The sequence below is a fragment of the Wolffia australiana genome, chromosome 4 (assembly GCF_029677425.1).
Source record: "Wolffia australiana isolate 7733 chromosome 4, ASM2967742v1".
NCBI lineage: Eukaryota > Viridiplantae > Streptophyta > Magnoliopsida > Alismatales > Araceae > Wolffia > Wolffia australiana.
In genome coordinates, this window is record NC_135838.1 from 12,129,667 (window position 1) to 12,139,952 (window position 10,286).

Below are 10,286 nucleotides of genomic sequence, written 5' to 3' on the forward strand. Positions count from 1 at the left end.
AAAATTTACTTTACATAAAGGTCAAGCATGGTTGATTATAATGCATAAAATATTAATAAAATTATACTTATTTTTGGAAATTTGAAATATTCACATAGGCCGGTTAAAAATATGATAAATTGAAAATGGAGACGCTTACATAAATATAAAATGCATGGACTTATGGCAAAAGTTATCATGCTATCAAGACCCTGGAGAATACATAGTTCATTACCAGTCCTTTAGCAATGACCTTCATGATCTCCTGTACATTTTAGCTATTCATTAAAAAGGAAAAAAGTGTGACCTATTAAAATTATCAAGTCCACTCGTAAGTATGAATACGGCGATGAGATGCTAAAGCACTAATGACCAGATCCCTTTTATTCTTGGAAAGACCTACCAGACCTGACAATGGAAGCACTCTTATCGTTTACACGATGGCACCATCATGTAAAGAGCTCACTCTCTCAACAAAACTGGGCGTGAAATCTCTCACCAGCAAGGTCCCTCTCAATATGTGTGGCTACGCAAAGGCAATAATTCTCCACTAGGCTTCCTCCCACCTGAAAGTGGAAAAAAGTCAAATTCATCCTGATATATGAGCACATTATTTCCAATGAGTGTACATAAAAGAAACTATATAACGAGGATAAGCAAATGTCGATAAATATTGGCATGTTGGATAAAAAAGTCATTAAGGTGAATAAAAAGTTGGTGAACATAGACAAAAGGGAAAATGTTGCATCAGATATTTTACTTCCAATATTTTAGATGAAAAGATATAACTGTAAGTACAATATGGCGTAATCAAGGTGCATGAGAAATATTGTCAAAAGAATAGATAAAATCCTATTTGGCTGTTTTAATGTTCTGGTATACGATATAATATGTTAGTGTTGTAGTCAGAAAAGGGTTAGTAAGTGTCAAATTCACAAGTAGCAGGTAATAAGAAAAAAAAAATAGTGAAATAGATTCAAAATAATTTTTGAGTTATTATTCTTTTTTTAGGATTTCAAATATTTTCTAAAAACTAAATTGAATTAACTATAAATAGTAGCTGAGCTAAGTATAATAAATTAAATAAACACAACTTATTTCTTGTATATTATACCAATATTATATGATTTTTAATAATTATTTGAGAAGTCATAAGCATAAAGTAAATTAAAGGCAATAAAATTAATCTGCACTGGCATGGTGTAGTTGCTTGGAAACAATGCCGAGCAGCAGGCATGCATCTGTAGTCGGTATAAATCTACAGATAGTCGAAAGCTTGGTTCTATGGTCCACGACAAGTTTTCTCAGCTGACCAATTTGAGCTAGAACTGGTTGGCCCCAGCTGATTGAGCTGACTTGTTTTCAACCAAGTTGGCCGAATCAGAACGGCAGTTGTGCTGATCGCGACTAGTTTACTTGGATGGCAAACAAGTCCATGTTTGGATGTGGGCTTTGCGCCTGGCTGAGCGATAGCTGCTGTGAGTGGATGATAACCATGAGGGTACCTTATAATGGACTTCGAATACCAATAAAATGAGTATTTTTTGGATGTTGTCCTTTGTGTACGAAACATTGTTGTCTAGACCATGTGGTAAAACCTTGAATAGAGCAAAAGGTGAGAAAAAGTGATGTAACACGACCGATCGCCCCGTCGTACCACACCACAAGTAGGATGGCTATGAACAAGACACAAGGTAATGAGATGTATGCTGAGTTTAATGGAAATTTAACCAGAATACGTAGCAACCAACTGACCCCGGGGCGTGGCTCAGGTGACGACACCGTCGGATGTCGAGCCGTGTCCAGGCTCCCAATTATCCGTGAGTTCAGCTCGCGGGCCGACGACGTGAGGAGCGAGCTACTGGCCGTCAGCGTCTGTTACTGTCAAGAATGTACCCTATAATGACGGTGGCTAAACCTATGAGGCTAATAGCAGACCTCTCAAGGCAGAGGAGCAGATGGAGACCAGCACCGGAAGAAATAAAGATACCGCAAATATAGGGGAAACGAGAATGAGACCTGCAGACGGAGGTTCCGTGTCCAGCAGCAAAGTGCATCCGTTGCAGGGCGAAGCGTCAAGAGGAATCCCGGGGTAGCAGAGCTCGACGGGAAGGTGGAGATCTGCCGGCCTTTCCATGGGTGTAGACCAAAACCTGCACAGCAGTACCGCGGCTGGACAGTTGATGGTTCAAGCCACCGTGACCAAATCCCACACAAGCAAGTAATCCAAACAGAGGGGCAGAGGTCGTCAGGTGACTATCGCGACAAGGGATTCGACACCGTAGGCAACCTCCACTGATTCTTCTTAAGCGGGCGCCAGGAGGTCAACAACACGAGCGTCAGCGTCTCTAGAAGGGAGTTCCCAGGCTACGTATGGGAAGAGTTCCTGGCCTGGTTCCAGCGGATGGAGGGGATAACCCGCTATCTCGGTGCGTTCGCACTGCGGGAAACCCAGTGCGGATCAGATCCTCTCCATCGACTCGGTGGCTCCAACGCACCTACCCTTCTGGAAATGCAAGTCTCTAGAGCTTTCTCTACACGGTGGAGTCGACGATCGAGTAGATGTCCGTGGTGTGGGCTCAGCGACAGACCGGCGGTGGAAGAGAAGACGTTCCACTGCGATTCTGAAAGGTTTACTTCGAAGAAGAGACCGTAGTCTTTTTTTTTCGTGTTCTTTCTCTTCTGGTTGATGCCGTCAACTGAGTGGAAACGGATGGAGAGCGAGTGGCGGAGAGCGAGCAACGTCAGACGGTGAACTGTCAGTTAGCGGACCGTTTGATAGCGATTAGGAACCGGTGGAGAGCGACCGTCGTATGACCACTCGGGGTAGCAGTATCGGGCGGACGGAAGCTCTGTTGTCGTGGGGTGTAGAAGGCTGGATCACTGGCGAAGCGAGCTTGGTATAATGGTGCACGAACCGTCAGAAGAGTAGTAGGGCGTAGTGGCAGAGAGAAACTGCTACCCCGGGGCTGCGGGAGAGCACCCGATCGAGTGCCCGGTGAAGGTCAGCTTCTTCAGAAGGGGAAGGGATAGTCGAGCAAAGGGAAACCCTAAAAAGCACATAACCTCATTCTTGTTATACTTAGCAAAAAAAAAAAAAAAAAAAAAACAGTCTCTCTTTTTTTTTCCTTTCAGCAAAAACAGGTCCGATGAAAACGATGCCCTCCCCCTCCCCTTTATAGTGAAAAGAGAGGGGGGGTCAAAAGTGCCCTAATGGGCTTCTTTAGGGGAGGGCTTAGTGGGCTCCTCCCCCTCTAAAGGGGCCTTCAACCGGAAAGAAGTCCTGCTGGGCTTCTCCCTCCCTCAAAGGTGTAAAAAAATTAGGTAAAAGGAAGGACACAAACTCCATGGGGAAAAGGCTGTACACATGCAGGTGTGGCCTTCCCCACAGTCTAGGATGACGAAATACAGTAAAAGAAGTGAGTCGGACCCCGTAAAACCATGAGAGGTCTCCATAAGGCAGTAAAACAACACAAACTCGAGAAAACAACACGTCACAGACCTGGTAGTGAAAGCTAGGATTCTTCACATCGGCTCGGGCTTCGCGACGGGGTTGACGACAAGTTGGGGCGCGTTCGACGGCATAGTCCTCCATCAAAAGGCAAATGAAAAGTAATACAGATCATACAAAACTTGTCATTAAGTCAGGATAGGTCCTAGTGCTTCTTATACAACAATATGTATCATGAAATGGATAGAAATTTTTTTGATTTGACGGGCTTCAAGAAACATGTTAAGAGGAGGAATCACATATGATGTAGAAAGAGAGAGTGACATAGACTAAATAGTTGTGTCCTGTCTCCCATCTCCCTTAAACTAACCTCAAGGCGTTTAGTGGATTACCATCTGCAGCCTAAATCCGTATAACTCATTTCTTTTCTTTGACCCTGCTTTTAGCAAGGCTTAATTAGGCTCCAAAGATAGTTTTGCTATGTATTGGCTCGTTTTATAAATCCGTGTAATGGCTTGGGCTCCATCATCTGGTCCAGATGATGGCTTGGGATTTTTATTTTTTTACATTTAAAACCAGTCAGAAAATCCTATATTTGAAATAAAACTGCACTTCGATGTGAGAAAAATCATATCGTCTCTGAGTAAAATAAATTTAGTTTCAGAAATAAGCAAATCCATAAATATACGATTTCATAAGTAGTTTTTAATTTACTCATTTTAACTTAATGATAAAGAATAATTGTGGAAAAAAAATTTTTAACTAGAAAATAATAAGTTGAAAACACATTTTGATTTAACTAGAAATATTGACATATGTGGCTTTACTTGGATGTCTGTAATTTAATTCTTTTAGTTTTCTCTTTTTTTTTCTTTGTTATTTGTTTAAAAGGGGAAGAAAAATCATATAAAAATGTGGACTATTTGTAGACAAGGCTCTAAATAAAGTTCCATCTTCAAATTTCTAGACATTTCAGACTCATGATTTTGGGATCAAGGATTGGAAAAATTTCTGAATTGGGTTTGGGTAATAGAATGAATGCATGCCCAAAGATAAACAATTAAATCATTATGCATGCATCATTAGACTATGTATTCCACGTTCACATGCAAAGAATCCCAATTATTACAATCATCGCCAATACAGCCAAAAATTAAAGTGAAAACTATGTTTTATAAGCACTGGATTCTTTCTAGTTATTTTTTTCAAGTTAAAGAAGAAAACACTAAAACTGGGCCCCACATGAAAATAATAATGCAAAGAAAACTCGCAATAAAAGTAAGATGAAAATGAACTTAAAATAAAAGAAAACTGGCAAGTTTACTTAGTGTAGCGGGAAGCTAATGTAAGATTAAGCACTCTACGATGGACAATGAAATTAGATAAGTAAAATTGTTATTAAGTGAGCACTTATTATGATAGTTTTAGCCGAAAATCTTGGCTAGGGAACACATGATGAGCTTGACTTAAGTGATGTTGGTTTCCATGCTTTCACTTTTATATCATGAAGGCTTTAAACTCACTTTTCTGATAATGATGATCTTCATGTATCATGGATTTTTAGTTAGGGTTCAAAAAACTGAGGAAAATTGTGAATTTAGATTGGATACACTAATTCACCATGATGATAAAATCAGATAAATGATATATTTCTCATGACATGGATTTCTCCAAGGTATTCATGCCATTAAAATCTGATGAAAATATATGTTTGGTTGGTAAGCCAATCACACGGCACATCTCATCCAATACATTCAATGATTAAGTGAATTCCATGAATACATTCAATGATTAAGTGAATTATGATGCTATCATAATACAGAGATCCCTAGTGTATAATATGTTTTCTTTGTGTTTGTCCATATTGTATCCACACTAATAGCTCAAGATTGATCATACTCATGATATGAATGAAACTAGACCATACTATTTTATAGGGGTATTTTGATGTCCTTCATGAGTATCCTTTGAATAGTAGGTACTCTCTGGGGAAAATAGTTCAGATAGTCGTGAAACTTCAAACTGTACTACCTCAGATGCAGAAAAAAGTCAATGAAAGTGATTGAGTGGTCAACATTAGATTTTATGCCCTTATCATAAATTGATACAGCTTAAGGAACACGATGAGATAGAGTCTTTGGCTATGGTAATGGAATATCAAAGACTTTGACGCGCCCCCCCCCCCCCACACACACACCAACCATTACTAACTTGGATGTTGAATTAGGTTTTGACACATGACCCCCCATCAACAGTAACTAAGATTACCAATTTAGATTTGACAAATGACAATACCCTAAGTTATCTTTGGAATATTGAGCAGATGATGGAGTTGTGCGTGCCTATTAATTGATGATATGTAAAGGTTCCATGAGATAGTCGATATACTCGTTTGTATCTCATAGGGCACGAGGTGTGGTTTGCCACTCCATGAGCCAGACTTTTCGTTGTGGATTGGAATAATTCAATCCATAACCAATATATATATATATATATATATATATATATATATATATATATATATATATATTGATATAAAAAATTAATAAGGCTTGGCATTCAAATCATTAACTAGATTATTACTATGGCCTAGAGGGCCACAAATAAATGGTCCAATAGAGTTCAGGAGATATACTTAAAAGTCCCAAGCTGACAATAGTGAATCAACAGATAGGCTAATTGAGATGGATCCACTTTGACATGCAAAGAATCATATCAAAGATCCTTGAGGATAGACACTTGAACATTCCGTTATTTGAATTTAATTGCTTTAAAGGTCCCTTACAACTCCAAATTGTTTTCTGCTTGATGAATCATAAATTCATACATCAAGATTTATATATATAAAAATTAAATGCATATGAAAATATAAAAATATTTTGAGAGGTTGTAATTTTAATGTTTGCATTCTAACATGAAAAAGATACCGATTTGAGTTTTTTCAACCATTAAAATATAAAATAAGTAAGGAAATAGGTAAGGAAATATAAATTTATAAATTCATTTAATATTGTATACTGTAATACGAATGGTTTTTCATCAATTTATCAATGAATGTCGATTTATTATTTTGCCATTTTTTAATTCAAATTCCTCATCTATTAACTAAGGTAGGCAGTCGCTTGATGAGTAACAGTGATCTCCACAGAAAGTGGAGTAAAATGAGAATGAATTTGAGTTTTAGGAAGATAAACTCACATGGTATAGTACTTTATTCAGGGACTAAAAGATAAGCAAGAGATGGTAGTTGCATTGATGCATCATGTTGCCATATTTAAGCCTCAATTCCTATCAAATCTATGAAAATATTATCCTGTAATGATCAAGTATAAACTAACAGTGTGTCGTGTGTGTAAAGCCTATCATGCATCAATTTACGCATTTGTGCTTCTATTATGAGGCTAAACCCATTTCAATTTTTTAAGTGCAATGATGAGCTCATTATATTGTGTTGAGTTATGTGGATCCAAAACATTGGTGGAATTTTATGAGAGTATTCATGGAAATTATGAACAAGTAGATGAATAAAATGGGCGTTCTGTTTTTTGTTTGGGAGATAATTCAACTCCCTCCTTAAGGGGTCAACATGTACAAACCTATCAGAAGATGGTTATGGTCATGGATAACCGATTTTGTATACGCCCTTCATATCCAGCCATCCAAAGAGACTAAATCTCCACCTTTAATTTAAAGGAATGTCTTACCCAGTGATTCAAAAGACCCTTTTATTCCTTTTCATGATGCTTTCGTCTCTCTCTTGGTGTCAGGCTAACAGACGGAAAGGAGAGGTCAAGGCCTGATTGTTGCGGAGACAAGATCATGATCGAAGCAAGTCCCACATCACCGGGCATAGGACTAGTGCAAAAATGGGTTCTGTGTGCAGGATTGGAACCAGATTATCATTATAATCCTTTCAATGGATAGTGTAAACCATATTCTACCCTTTTTATGTTTAACATGATTTTTTCCTCCTTAAAAAATACCATGAATTGACCCTTCTGTCATAACACTTGAAGTTTTTGAGTTCTATTCTTCCCTCCTTTTTCCTCCAATCACTTTCTTTATTCCAACTTCTATTCACAATCTTGATCTTACCATCTCCTAAAACATACACATCTATAATTATTTATTTAGAATTTCATGCATATTATTTTCTACTTTCTATCTTTCCAAATTGTAACCAAAGTCTTACTACTGTTGCGTTCATCATGGTGGCCTCTATTTTTACTTCAAGTACGAAAGTAATAACATAAGATCCTTTAGGATTCAAGCCTGACTGTTTACAAAATTTTGTTGCACGCATTGGATTCATAACGACTAAAAAATAGTGCCAATATTTATTATGAACATACCTGTATATCCAATTAGATCAAAATCCTGATTCAGGAGTTATGAATGCTGAATTTAGTTGGCGGGCTAATACTAAAACTTATTAATAGATAATAAATTTGTGTAGTATTTCAGATAAATATCATGATATGAAAAGATATATTAAAAGGTGAAAGCATGCAATATCCCTATTTTTTCCACAAAGACTTAAAATGTTTCTTGCTTCAAAAAATTCCATCATACAGGTCTAATAGATGTTTCCTTCTTCACTTATTATTCCAATTTCTGTATAAACATGTAGAAAATATTCTTATTCATCCAGATTTAGTACAATAAGAGTTAGGGTCAACAGGGAGAAGGTTTTTTTGTTGCAAGGCTGATATTATGCGAGGTGATATGGTAGAAATTTTTAGAGTATTTTATGTGAGGGATTATGACACAGTATATTTTAAGCACAGTCTCTGAAAATTATCTTACCCTGATATTATGCGAAGATAATATTCCTGTTTCCATATTTTAGTGATATTCTAGTTTTTGTGTAGGCCTCAAATTTTACATTTTTTCTACTTATTATTATATTAGTATTTTTTCTATTGGTGATGTTTTTTGATTAGGAGGTAGATATGAAAGAAATAGAAAGCACTAAGCCTATCAGGCATGTTGTTAATGAATATTGATAGGCTTGCATATAAGTCTGGTCTATGGGCTGCTGCTAGGGAGACTAGTTCAAGGGGTCAGTCCTTTTTTAGCCAATGGACGCCCATCCCATATAAATATGGGTATGTATGTATATGGGTATGTATGTATATGGGTATGTATGTAGATGCATGAAAAAATTTAAGAAATTTTATGAACTTTTCCATGACAATATTTTCACTTTATTGGCCGATACATGGGTAATCGTGTGGGAACCCTTAGTAACCTTAAATCAAGTTATAAAACCCTCTTTATCTAGTCAATGGCCATTAGGAGGTTGATCTGGATTGATTGCAATGATGAATAACTACCCCAGATAATATTTTCAGTAATTTTTTAAAATTGTAAGTCGATGGCTCTAAACATGGTCATGGCTTATCTGCTACCCCCAGACCCATTAGGACAAGCTGGGCCTCTTAAAACTTTATTGGCCTACCTTATTCTCATTCATCATAGATTTGCCTTCACTTTATAACTTAACCCTAACACCTAATTAAAAATCAAAATAAGTAATTTTAGGACTATTTTATAATTTTTTAAGTAAAAAAATTAAGAAGCACTAGTAGCTTTCAGAAAGATAATAATTACGAAAAATACATAAAATGTAAACATAGACCTAATAGTATCATTTTAGCTATCAAAATTTAAACTTCTGAAAGTTATATGCTGGGGTAAATTTAATCAGTATCGTGTGATTCCTTACCCCTCTAGTTATCATATATGTAACAAATGCCATGAAATTGACTCAACAACATGTCTGAATGACCCTTTAAATAAGTTCAAATTTTAGGCGTAAAATGTATTTTTTGCTCAAAAAATGTTTGAGATCAATTCTTACATTAGTTAATCCATTTACAACTGTTTAAACATAGCTATAATATTATATCACCGAATGGGTAAGGACACCTCCCCATTTGAGCTCATTGTAGTATGTTTATACCATATTTGTGTTTCGTCATCTATGTTGACTCTAGATAATATGGAAGAAGGGCCAAACTAAGACAATTCAGCCAAACCCTGTTAATGGTTAGCGAAACTATTTTCAATATATTTACATGTAAGAATTTTTAATAATAAACGATGAAATTTATTGATAGGAATTTGGTACATTCTTTTGAGATCCAATGCATGTATTGGATATATTTCATTCATAATTTTAGTTGGCTATTGAAATAATAGAATTATTTCCAGAGGTTGCAAAATATATTTAATCTGCTTATTTTTGAATATTTTTTTGGTTACTGACATCATATATTTTGAATAAATTCAGTTTGTTAAAAGGGAAAAGAAGCAGAAAACTCTGTGACATCTTTTGCTATTTTAACAAGATCATAATATTGATTGGGATATCATGGGTTTATATCATTCAATGTACTGATGCCTTTCAATATTTAATGGGGATAGAGACCTAGAAATAAAATTTACTATAATGTTTCTCATAAGTATCTTCTTTTTCATTCTGAACTTTATATCGAGAACAAGTTCTATTTGTAACTTCTATTCAAAAAGTCTTTTCATAACAACTATTTTGTTCATAAATTTATCTTATATTTGAGAATAGCAAAAACACTATTTTTGGGGAGGGAATGGAAGGGAAATTTTCATGCATTTAAATCTAAAGTAATATTATCGTATTGTGGCTTGGTTTCTTAATTATATATATTATAAAATAAATATATTGGTAACTTAAGAATTCCATGTGGGGAAGACACAGTTAGGAAAATATCGGGATAAAGAAACGAGGGGATCCTTTGGAACGAAGGTTGATGATATTAATCTATGAGTTAAAAATTGGTGACAAATGGAGATTTATCACATGACTGTTTTTTTC

The 10,286-nt window shown here is 36.0% G+C and overlaps 1 long non-coding RNA gene across 3 annotated transcripts; it reads right to left on the minus strand.

Annotated features, from left to right (window-relative positions):
- Positions 1-264: 264 nt before the first annotated feature.
- LOC144702623 (uncharacterized) lies at positions 265-3,507 on the minus strand. Of its 3 annotated transcripts, none has more exons than XR_013581295.1 (3): positions 1,999-3,507; positions 1,735-1,854; positions 265-545 (listed from the first exon to the last, which is right to left on the minus strand). It is a non-coding gene; the product is annotated as an uncharacterized LOC144702623 (long non-coding RNA). The 3 variants fall into 3 exon arrangements; XR_013581293.1 differs by having other exon boundaries at positions 1,735-1,860; XR_013581294.1 differs by having other exon boundaries at positions 1,735-1,876.
- Between the last annotated feature and the right edge of the window lie 6,779 nt (positions 3,508-10,286).